Here is a 26,559-nt window from a genome sequence, read left to right as displayed (position 1 = left end):
GATGCTGCAAGGTTCCCAATGCAAACAGCGCTGGCAAACCCCAGGGGTCGATCCAGCATATATATTACATAATTTACATGATAACATGTATATAAGTGCTTGACAATCCTCCCCTGTACTCCTTAGACAGCATTGCAGCTTAGAAACTTCAGCTGCTGCTGGTCAGGGACAGGTCAGATACTAGGCAAAAGAATACTATTTGTCCGGTTTGGTGCACTTGTTTCATTATTTTTCTATTAAAAAGAAAAAAGTCATTTGTACTGTATGTTGGGTGTGCTAGTTTCACGTGCATCTAAAAGCCTTGTGATCAATGCAGTTTCCATGCATTTTCTTTAAAAAGTTACAAGTTAAACAAAAATGTGTGGTTTCATTTCTCACCAAATCCAGAAAACAGCTGTCAAGCCACCTGTATCCTTTATAAAGCCATAGTAAGTAGAGGTATGGACCTTTACCATCTAGGAACCTCCTCCCTGTTACGTCACTTGCAGCGCAATCATCAAATGTTTTTAACAATTCTGAATATATGCAGAAGAACGATACCCAGCGCATTAAGTCCAATGTCTTTTAGGCATATAATAATGTCCAATAAATCCCACAATGTGTGCTGCTCCACTTGTAGGATCCACCATGAATCCACAGAAGTATGCTTGCAAAGAGAAGGTAAATGAAGCGCACAATCAGTAATATAATATAATATAACACAATTTTAATTATAAAATACTGACGTACATTAAGGGTAAAAACAGCAATGCTTGCCAGGGAGTAGTCGGGCAGTGCGGCAGGAAGGTACAGATGAAACAGCCGTAGGCGGTGATCAGTCGCCGGCAGGAACCTCGTCAAACAACCGCTCACTCGGATCAACTCCTTCAGATCAACATGGACTACAAAGACGCCACAGCGTCGGGATCACTGGAAGCCACGCCCAACGTGTTTCGTCACAGGTTCGGACTTCGTCAGGGGGTGTGACTACCTCCTGACATCCACCAACTTTTAAACCAGCCGCTTAATTAGTAGCAGGTGCCGCCAAGCAAGACTTATCATTCACATTTTAAAATTACATTTAAAGGTACAGATTTTAATACACCAAATACAAAGAAAAATAATACATAATATCATGCACGCTGGTACACATCTGAGAGTTTGATCAACAAAAGGGTAAATATACACATAACCTACTAGTTTTAACTATAAAGTGCTAAGTAATAAAGTGGTAAGTGCTAAGGTACATATACATAAACTAGTAGAATCTATATAGAAAATATAAATATATACATTTATCTATAAATATAATCTAATTAAGTGAAAAAATATATAAATTAAATAATTAATATATGTATAAAAAATAAAAGAAGTTCTCTGGAGGGCACTATCTATTTTTCCGGGAGATAATTATATTTACTGATCGACTAGAGAGGCTATCAGGATTCCTTTTTTCGGTGGACACTTAGGCATTTCTAACTAAAATAATCTGCAATTTATATGGGAAATCCTTAAACTAAATAGGATCAAGGAAATTATCTCTTCAAACAATCGTTATCACATACTTTAATAGGAATTTACGCAGTTAAGCAGTAGATTTCACCTATTGAAGATTGACACAACATATTCCCCTGATGAAGTCTCTGTGAGACGAAACGCGTTGGGATGTTACCTACTCGTTGTTTTTTACTCTTATCCACTGAAGATCAATAAATGAATATTGGAAGAATTCCCTTCTTGCTTCTTTGGATCTGAAAATTTGATATTTTATCAGGACTATCTTACATTTGTGTGAAAGGCGCCACTCCACTATTGTGTAGTATATACACATATATATCAATATAAATATAGACATAATTTCAATAAATAAATAAGTAGTAGGGATAAGTGATACAAAAATAATGAGTATCAACTTCCAGACGGTATCAGCCTGCAGGACTCACAAATAAAAATACACATAAAAAAGAGAAAATTAATATACTTATACATGAGAACATATTATAAAAGTTTTCTTTGCGTACATAAATTATGGCCAACAACCTATGGCGACGCATATATTTTTTAAAAATACATATTAAACTACTTCATATGTCAGTATAGAAGTAAAATATTATAAAGGATATTCCTATACAGTATGTGCCTATGCACATCCTTGCTGGCGGGTCGCCAGAACGTACGCGCTGGCGACCCGCCAGCAGCCTCGCCAGCGAGGAGACTGAGACGCGCGTGCGTCTCACGCGCACGCGCGTCTCAGTCTCCGTCGCTAGCGTGGCGGAAACCCTGTCCGTCTCCGCCTCAGGGAGACGGACGGGGTTAGGGGGGGGTTAGGGGGGATGCGGGCAGGCGGCGGGGACCCCGGGTTACCGCCGGCAAGCCGGCGGGGACCCGGGGAAACGTTTGGAAGCGCCGTCGGAAGGGGGCGCGCGCGCCTCTCGTGCGCGCGCGTCCCCTTCTCACGATCGCCATGGCGCTGGCGGGGGATGGCGGCTGGCAACGCCAGCGCCATCCCCTGCAAAGATGGGAACAGACCCATCTGTATATAAAAGCAGAAATATAGAAAATACATAAAAAATATGGAAAAATATTAAATTACTCATAGACGATTTTTAGGAGAGGTATTATTAGATCAAGAGTTTGTCTGCCATGGAAAGTACAAGGGCGCACTCATCGGCGGCAATGAACAAGGCGGAGATATGAACCTGCATCAGAACGCACCGGGAACCAACGTTAAGGCACCAACAAGTGGGGTTATTCACCCAACAACACTCGTGGTACCACGAAGGGTCCCGATTTTACGTACTTACTGCAGGAAAGGAGTTATCTCACATCCTTCGTTCATGCCAGCCGGACTGAGTGTACCTAAAGTATAGATCCAATAGGTTTCACGCTTTCCTAATTTAATTGCCAGATCACCACCTCTGTCATCTAAAATGACATGCTCAATAGCTTTAAAGGTGAGGTTATCCACATTAGAGTTACAACTAGGGTGGCCAATCCCGGGATCGGGATCGGCGGGATCCCGGGATTTGGCCTCCAAAATGCCGGGATTTCAATCCCGGGATTGGAGATTCCAATCCCGGGATTTCAGGATTAGACTGCACATGTGCAGTCTAATGCCGGGCAGCGTCTGAGCACCCGCTCAGACGCTGCCCGGCTTCTCCCATACCCAGCGTGCGGCCTGCGCAGCGTGATGAGGTCAGCTGTCACGCTGCGCAGGCCACACAGCGGAGCCGCCCACACACCCAGCAACCCGGCTTATCAGCACACGCCCGCCCACCCGCCAAGCTACGCGACCACCCAAACAGCTACCCAGCCGCCCAACTGAAGCTGCCCGCCCAGCTGAAGCTGCCCACCCGCCCAGCTGAAGCTGCCCACCCGCCCAGCTGAAACTGCCCACCCGAAGCTGCCCACCCGCCCAGCTGAAGCTGCCCACCCGAAGCTGTACACCCGCCCGCCCATCTGAAGCTGCCCACCCGCCCAGCGGACATACCTGCAGCCCACCCGGCTCCCAGCAATATCTGCACACTCGCCCACCCACCCAGCACCCGCAAATGTAAGTTCTGTGAATGTGCAGGGTGGCCGGGGCGTTTTTTTTTTTTCAAATTAGGGAAGCCAATCCCGGGATCCCGGGAATCCCGGGATTGAGCATTTTTCAATCCCGAATCCCGGGATTGAAAAAATGCCCCGGGATTGGCTTCCCTATTAGGTACTGCTTGGCAGTGGCACACATCAGTGCACCAGCAGCATGGAATTATTTTTTACAGTCCCACACAGCACAAGTATTATTTTTTAATTAAATTAGATATAGCAGCCTAGTATGTACTAGGTAGGTACACTAGGTAGGCAGTAGCACTGCCAGTGGCAACAGTGGACTGAGTAACTAAATAATACTGGTAGATTCAGTGCAGGCAGCACCAGTGGACTATATATAATATAATTAACTATTCAAATAATATATATTACAGCACAGAGGAGACAGTAGTACTACAGGTACACAGTTAGACTGTCCTCCTTGCTAGGGAGAGCCCACATTAAGCAGAGAGGAGAACAGAGTACACAGCAGCACTGAGGGAGACAGCCCCAGCGAATAAAATAATTACAGCACAGCACACCAGAGGTAGACCGCACAGAGGAGACAGTAGTACTACAAGTACACAGACTACACAGCAGCACTGAGAGACAGCCCCAGCGAATAAAAAATATTGCGTTCAAGGCCAAGCTCAAGCTTAAGTTTAAGCCCCAGCAGCAGCACCAACACACCCTCTTCCAACCCACTACTAGACTGGAGTGAAGATGGCGGGCGCAGCAGCCGCTATTTAAAGCCTCGCGAAATCCGGAGCTGGGAGATGACGTTCTGACCACGCGGACGGACCCGAGTCAGACGGGAATCTCTGAGCGCTGCTCGGAACCGGGCTCGGAATGATGACGTCCGTGTGGGCTCGGATCTCTGGAATCCGAGTCTGCACATCTCTAATATATATATATATGTACAGTATATATATATATATATATATATATATATATATATATATATATATATATATATATGGTGGCCAATCCCGGGATCGGGATCGTCGGGATCCCGGGATTTGGCCTCCAAAATGCCGGGATTTCAATCCCGGGATTGGAGATTCAGGTGTACACATGTGCAGTCTAATGCCGGGCAGCGTCTGAGCACCCGCTCAGACGCTGCCCGGCTTCTCCCATACCCGGCATGCGGCCTGCGCAGCGTGATGAGGTCAGCTGTCACGCTGCGCAGGCCACACAGCCGAGCCGCCCACACACCCAGCAACCCGGCTTATCAGCACACGCCCGCCCACCCGCCAAGCTACGCGACCACCCGAACAGCTACCCAGCCGCCCAACTGAAGCTGCCCGCCCGCCCAGCTGAAGCTGCCCACCCGCCCAGCTGAAGCTGCCCACCCGAAGCTGCCCACCCGCCCAGCTGAAGCTGTCCACCCACCCGCCCAGCTGAAGCTGCCCACCCGAAGCTGTACACCCGCCCGCCCATCTGAAGCTGCCCACCCACCCAGCGGACATACCTGCAGCCCACCCGGCTCCCAGCAATATCTGCACACTCGCCCACCCACCCAGCACCCGCAAATGTAAGTTCTGTAAAGGGTGGCCGGGGCGTTTTTTTTTTTCAAATTAGGGAAGCCAATCCCGGGATCCCGGGAATCCCGGGATTGAGCATTTTTCAATCCCGAATCCCGGGATTGAAAAAATGCCCCGGGATTGGCTTCCCTAGTTACAACATTTTAAAAAGTGTCTGGGAACACTGTGATGAGCTACATTATTTTTAATGTTCCTGAGATGTTCAAGGATACGAATTTTAAGTGGGCGCTTTGTCTTTCCCACGTATCTCTTACCGCAATGACATTCCAATACATATATAACATTGGTGGTCATACAATTAATCTTGCTTTTAATCTCAAAGGATTTACTTCTATCAGCATTCCATACTTTTAGTCTGTCTCTATCAGCATGTTGACAGACTTTACATCTATTACATGGGTAAAAACCTTTAAGTTGTTGCAGCCAGTTTACATTTTCTTTTGACAATTTACTCGGGGCTAGTACAGACTTTAATGTGTTCGCTTTTTTAAAAACCACCTGGGTTTTTTTTGGTAGTACATCAGCCAATAATGGATCAAGTAACAAGATGTCCCAATGCTTATTCATTATGGTACGAATTTCATTATCACATGAATTATATTTTGTGATGAATGGTAAAAAAATATTATTATCACTGGAAACAGCATTCTCTTTATCTTTATATGGAAGCAAATCCTTTCTATCAAGGTTTCTAGCTCTCTTTTTGCAATTGTTGATGAGTTTAGATGGATATTTCTTATCTGTAAATCTTTTATCAAAGATAACTGATTGCTCATCAAATTTCTCAATAGAGTTGCAATTTTTTCTAATGCGACGGTACTGGGAATATGGTATATTAGATATCCATTTATGGTAGTGGCTACTATCAAAGTGTATGTAGCTATTACTATCTACCGTTTTCACATGGGTGTATGTGGAGATTGCAGTGCCATGGGACCAATCCTTTGTATCCAAAACAAGATCAAGAAATTCAATCTTGCCTGGACTGCATTTAGACGTAAATCTGAGATTGTAGTTATTTACATTAAGTCTTTCAACAAATGTTTCAAAGGATTTGACGTCCCCATCCCAAATAATCAGGAGGTCGTCTATATAGCGCTTATTCTGAATATATATATATATATAAAAGCAGAGAAGAAACGGGCGGCACTCACGGGTTTAAATCAAGAAAATCTTTAGTGCAGGTGTCACAAAAAAAAAACGACGTTTCGAGGCTAAAATGCCTCTTTTTCAAGGTGTGAACTCTTTCTGACAAAATCTTTCTTAGATGGACAAAACCATGTGCACTGCAGGGGGGGCAGATTTAAAATGTGCAGAGAGAATTAGATTTGCGTGAGCCATTTTGTTTCTGTGCAGGGTAAATACTGGCTGCTTTATTTTTACACTGCAATTTACTGTAGTTCTCACTTTGAAGTAAAACCCAACCCAAATCTAATTCTCTCTGCACAAGTAACATCTGCCCCACCTGCAGTGCACATGGTTTTATCCATCTAGGAAGGATTTTGTCAGAAAGAGTGAACTAGAATAAGGGCCTCAGTTCCTGCTGGAGCCTGCTGAAAAATAGCATTCATATACAACAAGATATGTTTTACTGTAAAAGAAATATAAGCATACAGTATACTGTATGTACAACTGATTGAAAATGACTGAAGTTAGGGGGTTATTCGTATTCACTCGGAAAGGCACAATCACTCTCTAATGGACAAAACCTTATGCACTGCAGGTGGGGCTGATGTATCATGTGCAGAGAGTTAGATTTGGGTGGGGGGGTACTTCAAACTGATATCTATATTGCAGTGTAAAAAATAAAGAAGCCAGTATTTACCCTGCGCAGAAACAATAAAACACCCAAATCTAACTCTCTCTGCATATGTTACATCAGCTCCCCCCCTGCAGTGCATATGGTTTTGTCTATTAGAGAGTGATTGTGCCTTTCTGTGTGAATAAGAATAACCCCCTTAAAGTCCGAAAGTATATAAAAGGACATACACAATCCAGTACTTGTTTTATTCCATGACCGCCTCCAGGAGGGACACCAGGGCCTAGGGTGTCCGGCACCCTCCGGCAAACCACACATTTTGCGCCCTTTCACATTGCCATTGCAACAAGCTGCAGCCAGATTGTGCGAGTGTATGCAACATGCGATCCTATGGAGGATCTCGGGTGCATGTATATGTATGCATACACCATCTCAGTGCTGTGTCCGCAAAATGTTGCATAGACACATCAATAGGGTGGCGTACCCGTACTCACGTGACGTAAGGATGACTTAAGCTCATCAAGGTTTCTTTTGTTCTCTTTAATTGATAGGTAATAAAAACATCAACAATAAAATATAAAAGACAACAAGGAGTGGAGGATGGAATGCCTTTCCACGTGATGAATGGTGGGGTCAAACTGGATAACACTCACCAGTATACACAGGATGGTCTATTCCATCTTACACACTGCTAAGTCGTCAGGATGATACACTAAGTCTGGGGCAACATGTTTCGAGAGTCCTGCTCTCTTCTTCAGGATCCTCACGTGAGTACGGGTACGCCACCCTATTGATTGATTTAAAGATACCCAGATGCGAGTTTATTTCTTTAGTCATAAGTGAGTTCGGTACGCCAACCTATCACTCATCCTGAAAGAAAACCTAAGAAACATATATTTGAAGTACTTCACATTGCTATATGTTCTCCCATTTCTCCACATAATCTAATCGGAATACCATACCATCGATACGAGGAACGGCACAGCCAGAATGAAGGCGGATCAGAGATACTAACCTTAACAATCAGGGAAAGTATTTTTGTTCTTTATCCTTCTACTCTCCCTTCCTATCATCTCGGTGTTCTAACAAAGGGAAGCGCCCAGTTGATTATTCAGATGTGATCACACAGCTGCGAATTTGCAGGCCGGGCGATAATTGATAGACTACACATGCACATACATGTACGTTTTTTAGACCAATATCGTTCATTTTGGCCCTTCTGAACAATATTGGTCAAAATATCTTTCAGTGTGTATGCTACGATGATGCGAATACCCGCCGGTTTTTCATCAAGGTTGTTCGGCGATTGTGAAGGCATCTCAATTTGGCTATCTTTAACAAAAAAAAGCCCATAGACTGTAGCTAGATCATTCATCTTTCGTCTTTTGTCAAATTGTTCAATATTTATGCACCACATCTTTCTTCCACGACACTAGGGAAGATCAAGGGATGTTGTCATTCAGTGCATACATTGTCCAGTGTGTATGCACCTTAACAGCGAAGTCCATGAGCAGATAATTTTGTACAGTACCTAGTGCAGACACTTTCAACCAGTGTGCCGTGCCGCGGCCAGCTGACAGGTGTGCCGCAAGGCTGCGGGTCACGGTGACTCACCAGCAGAGTTTCACTTTGGCATGGGGGCGGGCGGTTCGGCTGTGTGTATTTATGCGGCACCAAGCGCGCACACAGCGCTGTCCTATGGAGGTGACGCCAGGACATGCCTGTGCATAGCAGGCACTGGGAACATTAGAATATTCTATGCATTGCAGGCACCAGGTGCATCCCGGGGCATGCTCAGAAGGCCCCTGGGGGGACTGGGGATTCCTGTCAGAGCCATCTTACAGGTGCGCAATATTTTTGGAATACCTGAGGGGGCAGGTGAGTGCTTGTAATAACAAACGAGGGCCATTTGTGGGTGTCATTTGTAAGGGGGTGCTGATGCTTGGAATATCTAAGGAGGAGCAGGTATGTGGAATAACTAAGGGGGGGGCAGGTGTGTGGAATTACAATGAGGGATACATGTGGTTATAATTACGCTGTGGGGGCAGGCAGTGGCGGATTCAGGAGGGGGGGGCACCCGGGAACGTGTCCCCCCTGTCATTTCATTTTGTAGCTGAGGACCAGGGCGTTCCAACGAGCCCAGCCCCGTGTCTCTAGCCCCCAGGGAACCGGAGATATCGCCTGGCAAAGCTGTAACATTTTTTCCCCATAGGATAATATGGGACCCGTCAATTCCGACCCCCAACCGGTTCCGACGGCTGCCAGTTCCCGCCCTGGCATCAAAGAAGCTTGTGGTTGATCTCATTCAATTCCAATCGCTGGGCCTTCAATATGATACCAGGCTGGTCCATATTGGTCAATCGGTTCCAGAGAAATTGCGTGTAAACCGATTTTTTTATTTTTGAAATGTAATTTCATGGCTGTTCATGTTCTTTGAGGGCAGATTACTCTGGAACCAAACGTTCCAGTTTCACTGGACTAAAATCATTCAAAGCCCACTCAAAAGTTATTCCATATGATACTCATGTAAATGGGTTCCGAAGATATAGCCGGTTAAATTAGATAACTGGTTAAAGGGGGGGGGGGGGGGGTGGTTTTCTCTCCCCCTCACACCAGAAAATGCAGGGACTAGGCTGGTGTAAAAGGGGTCAGACTGGTAATGCATTTTCTGGTGAAGGGGAATTATTTCAAATAGCCGGTACCTGCAGTGCTCTGAATACAGCCAGGCTCTGCCACTGTCAGTGGCTATCACTTCTGCCTGGCGGCGGCTGTCCCCCATTTACCGCGAGCATGTATTCCCCCTTGGCAATGAACATGTAATCCCACATGGCAACGAGCATGGAACCCTTGGCAATGAGCATGGAACCCTTGGCAATGAGCATGTAGATAAGCAGCACTTATGTAGCATAATTTTTAATAGGCATTATGGTGTTTGGCATAATACTTAATGGACATAATGGCGTGTAACTTAACGTGTAATGGACATTATGGTGTAAATGTTTAATGCGTGCCTTTGGTGGACAATGTCCCTGTTTATGAAGTGTATTGTGAATTTTGGCTTAATCTGTGTGGCATTATGTGAATTCTGGCTCATTCCGTGTGGCATTATGTGAATTTTGGCTCAATATATGTGGCATTATGTGAATTTTGGCTCAATCCGTGTGGCATTATATGAATTTTGTCTCAATCCGTGTGGCACTATGTGAATTTTGGCTCAATCCATGTGGCATTATGTGAATTTTGGCTCAATTCGTGTTGCAGTATGTGAATTTTGGCTCAATCCATGTTGCATTATGTGAATTCTGGCTCAATCCATTTGGCATTTTGTGAATTTTGGCTCAATCCGTGTGTTATTATGTAAATTTTGGCTCAATCCGTGTGCCATTATGTGAATTTTGTCTCAATCTGTGTGGCATTATGTGAATTTTGGCTCAATCCATGTGGCATTATGTGAATTTTGGCTCAATCCGTGTGGCATTATGTGAATTTTGACACAATCCATGTGGCATTATGTGAATTTTGGCTCAATCCATTTGGCATTATGTGAATTTTGGCTAAATCTGTGTGTTATTATGTAAATTTTGGCTCAATCCGTGTGGCATTATGTGAATTTTGGCTCAATCCATTTGGCATTATGTGAATTTTGGCTAAATCTGTGTGTTATTATGTAAATTTTGGCTCAATCCGTGTGGCATTATTTGAATTTTGACACAATCCATGTGGCATTATTTGAATTTTGGCTCAATCCATGTGGAATTATGTGAATTTAGTTTCATTCCATTTGGCATCATGTGTAAGGGGGAAGTATAAAGGGGTCTAGTATTTTGTTGCATAATGTGTAGAAGTTGTATATGGTGTTGTAGACTACACTCAAGGACACACCTCTGTTGAGTGGCCACACCCCTTTTCCGGAGCGCGCCTTCGCCGCACGTACAACTACATCCTTCGCTTTTGTCGCCATGGTGGGCCTGCGTACTTTAAATGTCAGCGTCTATTTTTAATCCCATTCCCACCCTCTCTCTGCCGCTCACTTAGCATGTACACTGGCACCACTAACACCGCCCCTCCCCCACCTAAACCCTCTTTTATCATGGTGCCCCCCCTGTCATTTTATCCTGGATCCACCCCTGGGGGCAGGTGTGTGGAATTACAATGAGGGATACATGTGGTTATAATTATGCTGTGGGGACAGGTCCCCCCAGGCGGGGGAGGCACTCCAGTGCCCCGGCACTCACCCACTCCGGTAGGGATGATGCGGCTGGGGATGCGTCATGCTCCATGGGGGGGGGGGTGCAGCTCTGGCCAGGCTCCGGGGGGGAGATGCGAGCTCCAAGGGCGGGGGTAGAATCACTCACCATGCTCTCGGGTGCTTTCCTCCTGGCTCCTGCTCTCCTTGGCGCCACGGTTCCTGCTGCTGCTGCTGCTCCTCCTTGCTCCTGCAGCTCATTACCACCCTCCATTGGCCGGCGCCCTAGGCAAATGCCTAAAGCTGCCTAGTGGTGGCACTGGCCCTGGATACATGTGCATATAATTACGCTGTGGCGGCAGGTATGTGCAATTACAATGAGGGATACATGTGTATATAATTACGATGTGGGGGCAGGTATGTGCAATTACAATGAGGGATACATGTGTATATAATTAAGCTGTGGGGGCAGGTATGTACAATTACAATGAGGGATACATGTGTATATAATTATGCTGTGGGGGCAGGTATGTGCAATTACAATGGGGACATGTGTGACATATCTCTTTATTTGATTAAAACCTGTTTTTGTGCCTTGGCAATATTAAAGTCTTGTCTGGTGTGCCGCGACCTGAAAAAGGTTGAAAATCACTGACCTAGTGGAATGGGTCATGTTGGAGGGTATGCATATATGGCTCGTAGTACACATGCAAGAAGCCTTCCTGCAAAAACATCATGCTAAATTTTTGATCGCTGGCCATACGCAAGTTGATTGACAGAAAGCCATTGTTTGTGGGTGGTAACTGGCTATTGTCTGGGAGTAATGAAACAATGCCAAGGGAGGAGGCTATTGTCTGGGAGTATCAGGGAAGATGCAGACTTGCCCCGGCAAGGGAAGTTGTGTGGCGTTAGCTCCGGGCCCTGATCAGCCTGTTTCTATAGAAGCCACTGAGTAAGTCCTGGGCTACACACTGCGCACACTGGAGAAATCATTCAATGGTCAGCAATTGTGAATAGATTTGCAACTAATTGCAAAGCAGCTAAATTTTTGCAGCGTTTTTGCAGCTTTGTACAGGTTGGGATTTCACTTACCTGATCACAGTTCTCTGCAAAGTAGCAGCCATGTGATCATGTCCTAGTATCCCCCATATTTTACACTGGATATAGAGTACAGTATTATATTTTTAGGAACAATAAGACATCATGCAGCATTTGTCAAAGAACTGCACAAAGCTTGGTATTTGCGCTATGAAAATATGCATGTGGTCTATCTTCTACTCTACCATGAGAACACCTGGACCAGGCCCACCATCCCTATGTATGAGAATACCAGGACTTTTGCCAGGCATACCCTTCACAGTGAGCAGGAAGCTGTGCGGTGGAAAGTACCAGCCTACGTAGCAACACTTCCAACATACTTGAATGTATTCCCCACTTTCTCACACCCACCCGTTTTGCTCCCATGAAATCAGGACATTTCTGACTTTATACAAATAATGACTCCCAAATTATACCAATTTCAGGGTCCCCTCCCACGGATTGCACACTCTGCCAGCAGTGACCTATGCTGTGCACCCCAGCTGGTTGCCTCGGATGGTTCCTCTTGGGGGCAGGCTATGCTTCATGTGGATACACTGTATATCATACTACTACAAAAGAATCCACTTTCCCATTTCTGCAATGGGTATTTATATGGCTCACCTCCAAGTGTAACCTTTATAGTGCACCCAACATGGCTGTCTCATCTGGTACACTTGTGGATGGGATGAAAAATACATAGACCTGACTGTCTTATAGGGTGTGGTATAGGGGTCTGATAGTCATTATCCCGACGGGATCCCGACTGGCCGGAGCCAGACAGCATGGCAAATGCAACAAAGTTCCTTGCGGGATCGCTGCGCTCGCCACGCTGCAGGCACGGAGCGAGCCACCTATTCTATTCTGTGAGCCACCTATTCTATTCTGCCTCTATGGAATGATCCCCATGAGGGAAAATAGCCAGCAGCCAGCGGGAACCCAGCTGTCTGTGTTTTGACAGTCGGGATCCTGACGTTGGGTGAATGACCCCGTCCGGCACCCGTCTTATAGGGACCCTATTCTGCACTGAAATTACTTCATTTTATGTAATTTCCTCTAGGCGTAAGCTATTCTACCCCAGGTAATCCTGCGCAGTGTGCCTAAGATGGCTGCCTCTCTGGGTACCTTTTTAGGGTGGAATAGATAACTAGTGGAAGTTATTACCCAAAATACACTGCATTGTGCTTACTTTGCTCTCAAGGCTTTCTTTTATGTCTGTGTGACTTATGTAATGCTGTATTATCCAAATCCTATGTATCATGTGTATTGTTTTGATGTCTGTAAAGCGCATTGAGTCCATTTGGAGAACATTATTATTATTTATATAGTTTATATAAATAAACTTACTTACTTACTAATGTTTGCTTTCTCCTGTGCTCTGCTGCACCTTGACATTTTAAATGCTAAATGAGCCGGTGTAATGACCATAACACATCATACAATCAAATAAATTGCATTGGCAGGGGAATTGCATTCTTCCTAAATCCATTTATCCTTTGTTAAATTGTTAAAATCATAGATTAGTTTTAAAAAAATAATTTTAAATGCTGAACATTTTCTCTAACGTTTCATTGTAATTACTTTAAATTTGGAATTATACAACTTTGAATAACATGAATTATAAACATTCTCCGGTATACTCTTTGAAATACACTGACTCATTTTGTAGGTTGGTAGTTGGTAAGAGCAGATTTAGTATTTTGCTCTAATGCTATTTACCGCTCTGTGTGATTTGTATTTCAGATGAGTTCACCCAAGATTATACTTGTGTAGTTTTGATCGTACACGGGTCTATTTTGTAAATCAAATTCCTGAAATTTACATAGCTCCCTTGTTTGCTAGAATCATGTTTTATGATGGTGTATGGAGTTATATTTTCATTCCATGCTTTATGGGTAGTTTTGGCAAAAATACATGGACTCCGATCTACTTATTCAGCGTCCATAACGTGTTTTGCAAATGCACCAACAAGCTGGAAAAAGTGGGAGTGACCAAAAGCAGCTTCAGGTCTAGTGTGATTGGTGCTAAGTGTTCTATGTGAATATGGAGAGCGGTATGTAGCATGGACAATTATACGGGGGTTGACCCAGATTCATTGTTTCTTCTTCTGCCCATAGCTCAGGAGATTACTAGACAACAGGGTGGGAGACTCTGGTCCCAATATGGAGTGCGTGCATTGGGTCAGCTATTCCAAGACAAGAATGTTAAATCCTTTGACCAACTCCAGGCTGAGCATCATCTGCCTAAGTCAATGTTCTTTAGATTTCTACAGCTTAGGAGTGCGATTACTAGATATGGAAGGGGTAAAGATGGATGGCTAATGGAAACCCCTATCAAGGTATATTTAAGTAATTTCACGCTGCGGAAGGGAGTCTAGAAAATATATAAGTATTTAACCGCTACGGCCCCCGATGACGGGCTTACCCAGCTAATGCAGAAATGGGCCTCAGATATCCCTGACATAAAAGAGAGTAATTGGCAGTTAGCTTTGGCAACTCTGAAAAGGGCAACAAATTCTATACGGGTCCAACAAGTTCAGTTTAATATCCTCCATAGAACGTATGTGACTCTGGTCAAGTTGAGCAAAATAAGAGGTTATGATTCGGACGTGTGCCCAAAGTGCGGTGAGAACGGTGCTACATTTTGGCACCTAGTGATAGAGTTAGTTGCTTTTGGGATAGGGTCTGCCTGGTAATTGAGGGATTGGGGGTGCCACAGGCTGTCCTCATGGACATCAACTTGGTAATGGGGATATGGCAAGTAGAAGATATGTCGAGAGAATTGAGCCTTCTTCTAACGTATCTTACTGCATTGGCCAAATTGGTCATAGCGCGATATTGGATGGCACAAAACGGACAAACTTTATAGAAGTTTAAACTAAGGTTTAGGTTAAACTTAGTAAGCACTATATTTGAGCACGAGAAATTCTACCACGCATCTAAAGGGTGCAGCACTAGATTCTACCTGATTTGGAATCCATGGTATCAATCTGCATTCTACCAGTTTAAAGGGTAGGAATAAGTTACGCACTGATAGGTATGATACAAACACTTCACTTTAATTGTGGGTTTTATATGCACATGTACATGGCACATATCTGGAGCTGGATTGTTTCACCTCTCTATTACTCAAGCCCGATCAAATGGTAGGCATAGTGTATTGACCGTCACTGTCTATCTTACAGTGTAAACTGTCCGAAGATGTGGGTGGTAGCTCTTTTCCGCGCCTCGCAAGTAGGTCACAGCACCTGCCATCTCCCCATTTATGTGAGTTTGACACATGTATTTTTCCTGAATAATTTGATATCACAGCACTATAATCCCACATATCGTTGTATTCGAATAGTATAGTATTATTACTGTATCGTCCTGTCCTCTTTTATTTTTTCTTCTTTTTCTAATTTTTTCTGTACGTTGAATCACTGTCAATCCAGCACATATAATGTAGTGTGTTATTACACCCAAATTTATTGGTATTATATCCTCCTTTTTTCTTTTCTCGGTCCAACTTTTTCGGCAGATAAGGTAATACACCTTAATACCCTAATACCCCTCTCCATAATCCCAACTTGCTAAACCCATCCATGTTAGGCTACCTCGTGTGAGCCTCAGAGATCCCCTCTCCCTTAGACATCTATACCAAGGAACCATCCAGTGGCTCCCTCTCTTCTCAAAGCTAAATACAACAGCCATAGTATGGAAGCTCCATATGTGATTCTCCTCTACCGCCAGCTAGGGGAATCTAGCAACCATATTCTCGGGCTAGTATACAGGGCTATCAAGTTGTATAAATGAAATGCTTTACGCGATACCATTGTGCACTTTGTCTTATGTTGTATGTTTACATCTATTGTTGTTAATTCCTGATATACAGATTGGTATATGTTTTGCTGTTTTCTATGTATTTTAAAGGTCTAAAAAAAATATGAAAAATGTAAATAAAGACTCAATTTAAAAAAAAAAAGTGTTCTATGTGGGAGTGTCTTGCCACAGGCATCTACATATGCCCCCAAACCAAGCGTTGGTTATATCTGGTGTTGTTGAGTAGTTGGTGAATTTCAGTGATTTTTGAGTGTTGTATTGTGGTTAAGGTGGGGGAGGTGGCAGCGTCTGATTCTCAGTCCTCTGATGAGAAAACTGAGGAACAGCCTGTGCAGTTGACAAGGACAGTATCATTGTTAAGTTCACCTTCCTGTAGAATATTGAGGAACAACCTGTGCAGTTGAACAGGAGCAGGACAGTAACAATGTTAAGTTCTCCTTCCTGGAGAAATGGGCCCTGGTGCGCAAAGTGGTGAAGCATCAACATTCCTTGTTTGGGCATGATGTCGCCTGTGTCTCCACCCATAAAAAAGACACTATATGGTTTAAAGGTCATCCTTGCTTTCGGGTGTGGATCATTGGTTAGACAGCATGATGGTCGACAAGCATTAGGTCGACATGCATTAAGGTCGGCATACAGGAAGGTCGACATGACTGTAGGTCGACCTCAGTTAGGTCAACAGGGTCATTAAGTCGACACAAGCATTAGGTTGACATGGGGAAGGTCAACAATCAAAAGGTTGACATGGGGCTTTTCAAAAAATGTTGCCCTGAATTTCGACACAATTGACATGGACACTGAAATGTAGCACTGCGTACCCTCTCATGGCTCGCTGCGCTCGCCATGCACTATTTTATTCTCCCACCACGCCCTAGTGGATGGTAGGGCATGAAATACTAATAGCTAATTCCTAGTAGCTAATTCCATCAAAGCACCACAGACACTGGAGTAGGATACTGTACAAGAAGTCTTTGATTTGTTCAGTTAGACCTAAAAGAAATTGGCAGCAAACAGCCAGGTCATTTCAACTACAGTCATTGGCCCACCGACGGAACTCCGTACAATAAATGACTTCCAAATGTTTTCATTGTTTCAGGGCGCAGAGATGTGCTTCAGCTGATGCTGCTTGATCGGGATCATCGTAAAGCACCCCTCAAAACTTTAAAAAAGGAATCTACTAATGCCACACTGTGATGGTCTAACGGAAGGCCGAAGGCCCAAGATTGTTCCAGCAAGAGGGAGATTACAATACCCACTATTTGGGTCTCAGTACACAGAGAATGGTCTGATCTGAAAATAGAGCTTACAGCTCTCCTGGAAATAAAAAATGTCTTCCGGTTTCCAGTAAACCGGTCTGGAAGATTCTCTTGAGGCAGATGACAAGGAGGGTTGAACCCTCTGAACTTCTTCCTGGGAATCCACACAAAGGGATAAATCCTGTAATCATTGGGACAGCCCTTCAATCAGATGGGCCAGAATTTGAGCCACATCCTGTGGTGCCTGATCCATGTTATGTAAAAAATTCCAACACTACAGTTGTGGCTGGTGATACTGTTATGATCTAGAGAGGGAGTACCTAGAGAAAACTAGATTAAACAGGCTTGAACTGTTGGATGTCCAGGGAATGTGGTACTTGGCAACAGTCTTCTGGACTGTTGCCCCGGTACACCCAGAAGTAAGACTCGCAGAGGACATCAGCAGGTTTTCATGCCTATATTAGCCACTTTCCCACAAGGCTTTATGCACCTACCAGTAATTGGATGCCACTCGTGCAAGTGTGAGCTTACCCCAAATGGCCAGGACCACTGTCGGTATATGTGGACAAACAAACATCTATTGGGTAAAAACATTCAGGGGAACAAACAACTATTATAAACTGTATATTTAATCAGAATACACAATTTATATAAAGGAAGGTAGCAAATCGATGAAACACTCTAACCCAGGGCTGAGCAATTACGGCCCTCCAGATGTTGAGGAACTACACATCCCAGCATGCCTTGCATCAGTTTCAGCATGGCCACAATAGCAAAACTAATGCAAAGCATCCTGGGATGTGAAGTTCCTCAACATCTGGAGGACCGCAATTGCCCAGCCCTGCTCTAAACAAAGGTTGAACTAGATGGATGCATGTCTTTATTCAGCCTTAACTACCATGTAACTATATAACTATTTCATATGTATATAGTATGTGTACTATACTAGATATTATTTTTGAAATTATGCCTGAGTGGGCTTTGTGGGCTCATATGTCACCATCTAGCTTGTCTAAACTATACTATTCCAGTGGGTATCCACTGACCTCTCCCTTTTGCACTCAGAGCTTCCTCTGAGTGCAGCTCTGTATTTCATGTATATCACATGGGCTGGCTAAAATTCACTTAATAACGACAAGGGATTACAAAAGTTATTCTCAATTTGTCTTATATATCTCTTCAATCTTCATCCCCAGGATTAAGGCAATCTTTGTACAGCAGTCCAACTCACCATTTGTCCCCAGGTTCTCCTACCTTAAAGATGATTTATTTTTGTGATGCTCTGTTTCATACTAGAAGGATATGCATGTCCTCTCATTATTGTGCTTTTCCTATTTGAATTATGCTGTAGTGGATTCTCTATTTCCATTCAGACTCTATAATCCATCTTATTTTAGGCTAAATGTGTTTCCCCATTCTGCTTCTTGACCATTGGATTTTAATTTGCAATTTACAATAAATTATTTTAAAACAAAAAGTTTCAACTCTGCCTGTATCATGACTTATCTGGAGGCTAGGACCATTTGGATTTCGAATTTGTAAGAAGCAAATTAATGTGATGCTTTCTAGAGGGAACACTATAAGGCATCCCTTGTTGAAGTTAGAAAGCTCTCAGATGGATAGGCCTGATTTGAAAAATGCAATGTGGGAATTTTTCTTAAATGATGACGGTTTGATTACAAAAGTAAGACACATGGAAAGGAGGGCTGCAGTTTGGGAGCTTATATTTTGAAGCACAGCAAGGTTGTTCATCATATTCTGTGGAACCTGCGCACTGCTTTGCTGAAGCTTTTGGACTGTGCCAGAGAAAGGGGACTTTCACCAATCAGGATGTTCCTAGGAGAAATGTGTTGTCATTCCCTATTTGTGTAGATTGGTTGTGCCAGAGTTCAGTGTTTGCAATGCCTTCCTGGATGCCTGTATAGATACAATTGCAAATGTTGGCATCAATTAATAAAAGCTATTGTGTTTTTTTATTTATATTAGTATAGATAATGGGGTTTTATTATTGGCACTAAAGCAATGGTCGCCTTATTGCTTTGACTACTTTTGTCCATAGCTACACACTGGGGCTAATTCAGGTTGGAATACATAAGCGATCAGACCAAAATTATGCCTGATGGTGGGGATCTTTGTCTGCCCATGATACGTTCTGCACGAATGCATCACCGCTCAGAACAGCGAGCACCTCTGTCTGATTGACAGGTAGAGGCATTGGAGAGGAACTGGGGTGTTGCCACCATTTTCCAGGAGTGCCCAGGCCAAGGACTGTGCCACGAGATGCACTTTCCTTGGCTTTGCAAGCTGGGCTGTGACAGGCAGCCTGAGTTAGTTTAGACTTTCTCAAGCTGCAGTCACAGAGGGACAATGCGACCCACCAGAGTGCGCATCGCTAACGATATTGAGCGTTCATCCTGAGGGATATTACCAACTGTGACACTCAGAAGGGCCAATATGAGTGATATCGTTTGAAATATTGCTTAGTGTGTCTGGCTTTAGGATTGAACATATATTAATAAATAACATGGTGTTTACTGTGTTAAAGGTTATAGTTTCATAGAGGAGAGAGGATAATTATGTTAATACAGCGGTTCTCAAACTGTGGGTCCTGACCCCAAAGTGGGTCCCAACCACCTCAGCATGAAGTCACGACTCTATGTTGCTGATCCTAAGGCTAATGTGTCTGTGGAGGGGGGACAGGGTATACAGTAACTCATTAAGTAAACACCCACTGCTTCCCTCTTCCATCCCCGTCACCCTTTTCCACCCCCCACCCCCCCATTACCCACTGCCTCCCTGCCACAATAGCGATCACTTCACTTCACTGAACACACATGTGGTAGCCATTCAGTAGTAACTTGCTGGGGTCCTAATAGTTTGAGCACCCCTGTGTTAATAAATTAAACATATAACATCCCATTTGGAGATGTTATTGTCACCTTGTAAGATAATTTTCATAAACCCACCAATGTATATCATGCCCATAGTATGTATGCGCGAGGCCAACCTGCAATGTCATACTGTTACTATTTCTATGCGCACACAGTTCACAAGGTGATTGACAAGAAAAAGGCATCTGTGGGTGGTAACCAGACGTTTAGTGGGAGTGCTAAGAAAAATGGTAGGCGTGCTGGAAAAAACTGAACTATCAGCCTAGTATTCATACACAGTGTATTCCTTTTTTCCACTTAATATTGATATTTAAAACTGAACATTTTACTGGGATAGAGACACCATGTTCACATAAACAATGTTGACAATTTGACAGTTTGCAGTTCTTTTGATGACATTGTTAAAATGTTGACATAGAACATATATCAACATCTGCAGCATGTTCACAATGTTGACATGTGGATTGTTGAAATTCTGAATGGGAGATGCTATGGGACGGGAAGGATAGGTTGCTAAATGGAAGTGTTATGAATAGGCACTATGGGGAGAGTTAGGTGGCTGGAGGAAAGGGTTAGGATTAGGGGTTTGCATCAATCACCACAGGTAACAGGCCCAAAAGACACTAACTCTTCACCTGGGACACACTGGTTTGTTGACAATTTAATTACCGATATTTAAAAATTGCAACTGTGTCAAAATAATGAATCTCAACATGTCAAGAATGTCAACATTATGACCATTACAGCATTCTCATATCAACATTCTGATTGTCCACAAAATATACCCAACCCCATTTCTCTGCCATGATGTATCTCCAGCAAATATCAGGAACATTGTGGACTTTCTCTATCTTACATTGATAGTACTGGTGGATATGCTGCTATTTAATATACTCCAGGCATGCTGCAGGTTGTTGGAGTACAAAGATGGAGAAAATTTTATTTTCGCAGTGTGACCTCGCTGCAGTTTATATTTGTTTCACTGCAAGTGTGTTAGATACTTGTGCTGACCACTTTGATGTAAAAAAAAAAAGGTTCTCTATAGAGACACCTACACCTGCATAAACATTCACTAGATTGGACATCCCTTTAACCCTTTGAGCGCCAAGGGAATTTGTCAAAATAGGTGTGAAAATTGCCAAGCAAACATTTTTATTCATCATAATGACCTGTACCGTTTACCTTTATATAGGAAAAAATTAATTATTTGAATTTATATATCAAATGTGAGCAATGCTGGCATTTTTGTTGGATATTTTAAGCATCTTTTACAGAGATGTTGGCACTCAAAAGGGTTAATGTGATTTTGTTTAAAATCGTTTAGTGTTAGTTCATCAATTAGCATATTGGAAGGAATTCAATCTTTTTTTTTAGTTCCGTGAAAAGTCAAGGCTTAGGAGGTTCAAACTGCTGGGGCTTTACTCGGCTAAACCAGGTCTATCTGGGTACAAATAACATTGAGCACAAATGATTGATTTGCGCTATCGAGCAAAGCACTATAAGTTGAAGAGAGCAAATTTATTAAATGAAAATAAATAAAAATGTGTGCACATCACTTCATTCTGGCTTAAGCAGCTGTGTGTTAATATATGTTTATCATGTATGTTACATTTGCCCCACCTGCAGTGCACATGGTTTTGCCCATCTGAGAAAGATTTTGAATTTGCGATCAACTGAATTCATGCCCTACATCCGGATATATCAATAACTTCATGGTGATAAAAAAAAAAACGTAAGATACCCCCTTGTACGTTTTACTTAATCAGGTTATTACATACTATACATTAACAATGAATGAACCAATCTTGACACACAGATGCATAAAGTCACTTTATTTTCAATATACATTTAATTTGAAAAATATAAATGCTAAAATATCTTCATTCTCTTGATTCCATAAAAGTCACAATAGAAAGCTTCATAAAATTGTAAAACACTATATTGTCATTAGAATTTAATGCTCATTGTTACTGGAAACAAAAGTCACTACAGGCTTTCTTCATTTGCTCCATCTTTGATCGCATGTAATTGCACGCAAAAAATTGTCACGTCTAACAAGTGACATTTAGGTTGTGTAAAGGATACAAGGGAGTACGAAAGTGCAGATCCGTCCCTTCCCCCTTTTCAGCCCTTCCCCTCCCAAATAAAACAATAACTACATATATTAGCCATAATATTGGCTATAAATTAAAACAGTTGTGTTAACACTACCAGCAGTGTAGGTTTGGGACAGATGTGTACATTGAAACATAAGATATGAGAAAAAGAGATGGCAGAAAGTCCGGAAGATCAGACACTTCACACAACAAATCCAATAGATTTTTGTCATGTTACACCTGAACGTTGCTTCTCTGGGAATTATGAGATAAGCAACATTTCAGGCAATGGGGAAAATGTATTAAGCCTTGTGAAGTGATAAATCGGTGATAAAGTGGAAGGTGATTACGCACCAACCACTAAACTCCTGTGTCATTTTAAATTTTTTGATTGGCTTTATCACCGCTTCATCACTTTGCAAAGCTTAATACATCTGCCAAAATGTGAGAGGAGTTTTAGGATTGTTCATAAAGGGAATCTGATATGCAAAACTAATGCTTTCTGTAGCAGTCATCTATGCAGTGCTGTATCATATATCCAATATGACCTGATTGCAAGATGGACTGGCCCATTTTGTCGGCTCCCAATTGACATGGTTTTCAGAGGAAAGGGTTATTTACAGGGAGCAGCCTGGTTGAGTAGACTGAGGTGTGTAATGTGGAATTGGAGCATTTCTTCCACGGACTGATGGATGATATTATTTCACCCTATTTTAGCTGGATAAATGCGGAGAGGAAAACTTCATTATTGGAATATGGAGAACGGGAAGGCACAGGTCTTCATGAAAGAAAATATTAATTCTGTGCAAAAAGAGAATGGATAATCTCTTTTAAAAGTATCTGTTGACTTCTCAGTGTGGAAACGGCCATTTTGAGGCTGTAACTAATAGTCAATCTATCAATTAGCTAGTGACTCTATCAATTAGCTAGTGACAAGACTGAGTGTTGCCTGCTTCAGTGATGTAATAAGTGAAACTATAGGTTAAATATTACTTCAGCCACCAAAATGGCTTCCTTCACTGTAAGCAGGGACAGAGAACCATTTATTGATTTGCAAACTAGATTCACTTTAGGTATTGTGCTTATCACCCCACAAACACAACGTATTGTAAGTGGAGAAAGAGAAGAAGTAAATTGTGCATTTCTTTATTAAACAGTGTCAGAAAAAGGCAGCAAAAAAATATCTCCTTTTTTAGTGTTTATAATAAAAATAAACTTATTTTTAGAGGCGATAATCAACAGCAAAGAACTTAAATCAATGTACAATAAGTAGACTTCTGAAAGAAATACATACAATCTTTGTCCCATCCCCAGAAATGTTAACACCTGTTGCTCACATGGCATTACAGTTTAAAATAACATTATTATAAAATCAGCAGTTAATACATTTCAAGTACAATAAACATTTTAAAATTGGAAGACTTTGTTATAAAAATAATGGACAGATCGTTAGCGTCCCCGTCTCTGTTCAACACGCCTATTTTAGTCATATAAAGAGGGGTGATGTGAAAAAAATAGAAAGATGTAAAAAAAAAAACCATAATCAGAATACCGAATATTTGTCTTACTATTTTGGCAAAACACTAATGTTTTTTTTATATATATATATATATATATATATATATATATATATATATATATATATATAACAAGTGCACTCTATTTTGTACATGCCTCTAATATACAGTATAATACACACACACACACACACACATATATATATATATATGTACGTCTGTGTATGTTTGCGCTGGCATGTTGTAATTGCATTTAGTGTATAGTATTTTCTACTTAGTTTCGTTCAAGAATTATCTAGTTATCTTTATGGGCTTCAAACTTATGAAGATGTGACACCCAACAGTTAAATGTCAATCCCAAGCCAAGTGCCAGTTTCCCCATCAAAAGTCACTGAGGATCGCTGTTTGGGAACTTTAATGAGAATGGGAGTATCAGGGACACTGTGGTGAAAGACAGGGATCATTTTAAAATATAATTTAGAACATTCGACATATGGTTCTACTTGTGCACCAAGTGCTTGCGTTATAATACGTCCCGTACGTTATAGAGATATGAAACCATTCCCATGGACTCTTGTAGATAAAATAATGAAACAATTTAGGGACATGAAAAAATGCTTTTAAGTGGGTTTATGAGTCTAAGAATTCACATTAATGCAGTCATGTCCATTTTCTATTGGACATACATATTAACCAATACACAAGAATGTGTTATGGGAAATTATAGCAATTCCATAAATAATAACTACAGTTAAAAAAATCAACATCCCTAGATGTATATTAAACCTTTACCATTCACTATGATTAGTTATTGCCCGTGTACTTATAAAATACTTTTCACACCACTTAATATAATGGATTATAAATTAACCCTGTCTCCCTCATAACATCGTTAAAACAATTTTTACCTCTGAAAATTGACTTCATTGGTCAGTTTAGTACAAACCTTTAAGATTTCTTTAAGCAGTAAATATGAAGATTATGTTATACAGTAAATCATATTGTGCACAATATATTCATACAGAGCAAAGGCCAGTTTCTACAAATAGGAGGTAGCACTATCAGTTAAAAACTACAGTATGTGTTTCCTGCTGCAGGAAAAAAAAAATCATTTTTACAATAATTAAAAAAAGTTTTTTTTTTTTTTTTTTAAATTAACAATAAGTTGATGGTTAGGCCCCATAATTTAAAGACATAAACTAGAATATATTAATAACTCTTTAGCGTATTCAAGATGCATAGCAAGAGGGCTTTTTACCGTATAGCAATTCATTCTCTATATTCAATATATTATCAGTCCATACATATTACTATATGTTAATACTATGGTTCTAGATTTTCAAGGAACGTATATTCTGAGAAGTTCCGATATGGAGTGTATGTTTCAATCATTGTATATTATAGTATGTTGCATAGTTGCTTCACCAAAAACAGAAAGTGCTGTGTTAGAGAGATGTTAATGAGATATTCTCTAGGCATCTGTCTTGTGCAATAAACACAGAATTCTACACATATTTCTTCTCTCTAGGGGAAGATGAAGAAGAAAGGCAAAAATGACTTTGTTTTGTGACCAGTTATCATCCAGTTTAGCACACTGTCCTGGATGTACGTTTCTTGCAGCAAAAGCCATTTACAGAATGCTGCCAATTAAAAGCATCAGATGAGATCACCTGCAGAACATTGTAAGATGTTTATTATTTGGCTAGTGACCATAAAAAAGTCAGAAAAAGATAGGTTCACAAAGTTGTTTCTGTTCCATGGCCTCTCCAGAAACAAATATCGTCGTCTGGCTCCATCTGTATCCTAATTTCAGGCACAATTCGTATGGGAGTAATCGGAGGGCTACAAAACAAGAAAGCAGTGTTAGGCTTCCTACTGCATATCTAATCTATGACAATTCATAGTCTATCACTGTGGTCTCGGTATGTACAGCATATATATATATATATATATATATATATATATATATATATATATATATATATATATATATATATGTAACATGAAAAGTATATGCACCGTTATTAAAACAAAATTGCAGGTTTTTGTAATAAATCAAGTCGGACCTTGAGTAAATTTGCAATCCTATCACCTTCCTACACATATATCAAGGTCCATCAAATTGTGAGGGGATCTCCTGTCAAGCATTTTTTAGGTCATTCCTTGGGGTGTTCAGGTCTAAACTGTGATTGAGCCATTACAAGGCTTTAGTGTGATCTTCCCTTTGTGAAGACATTCTTTGGATAACCTACATTTGCCGTTGTCTGACAGAGGCCTGCAGGTTTTGTAGCAAATTTTCTTGTTAATCCTATCTATTATTGGGGGAAATTTACTAAGATGTGGGTTCTATTTCACATTTGATGTTGCTATGGGCAACCAATCAGATTCTATCTGTGAAATAGAACTCACATCTTAGTAAATGCCCCCCATTATGCTCTCTATCCAAACTAGAGGCCATGTTCCAGTAAAAAAACAAATTTCTCCAAAGTATGATGGTACAGCCAATGTGCAGCCCAGTAGATAAAGGGTCTTTGTATGGCTAGATGTGCGACATAATTGAAGCCAAAATTGGGCAACCAATAGGTTACTACCTATTATCTTCTAGAAGGTGCTAAATAAATAAGAAGTAGATTCTGGTTGGTTGCCCATGGCAACATTCCATGTGAAATAGAACTCCCATCTTAGTAAATTTCCCCTTTAGTCTCGGAATATTGTATACATAATTTACAGTGGCTGGATTTATTTTTTGTACAATTGGGATGGAGATGGGTATTCATTTTTGAGAGAAATGGCTTCCATCCTGTCACCCTATCCCAGGCACGGGCAACCTGTGGCTATCCAGCTGTTGTGAAACTACAAGTCC

At 41.8% G+C, this 26,559-nt stretch overlaps 1 protein-coding gene across 4 annotated transcripts in view; it reads right to left on the bottom strand.

The window, feature by feature from the left end:
- Window positions 1–21,900: 21,900 nt before the first annotated feature.
- SLC4A4 (solute carrier family 4 member 4) overlaps window positions 21,901–26,559 on the bottom strand; it is a 245,286-nt gene continuing 240,627 nt past the window's right edge. For all 4 annotated transcript variants that reach the window (XM_083174618.1, XM_083174619.1, XM_083174625.1 and 1 more), the window contains one exon: window positions 21,901–25,538. The gene's annotated coding sequence lies outside the window, so the exon portion shown is untranslated. The remainder of the gene's footprint in view (window positions 25,539–26,559) is intronic.

The sequence above is a fragment of the Crinia signifera genome, chromosome 1, assembly GCF_055691185.1.
Source record: "Crinia signifera chromosome 1, ASM5569118v1, whole genome shotgun sequence".
Taxonomy (NCBI): Eukaryota; Metazoa; Chordata; class Amphibia; order Anura; family Myobatrachidae; genus Crinia; species Crinia signifera.
Note: the sequence above shows the minus strand (reverse complement) of the source record. Positions and strands in the feature narration are given on the sequence as shown.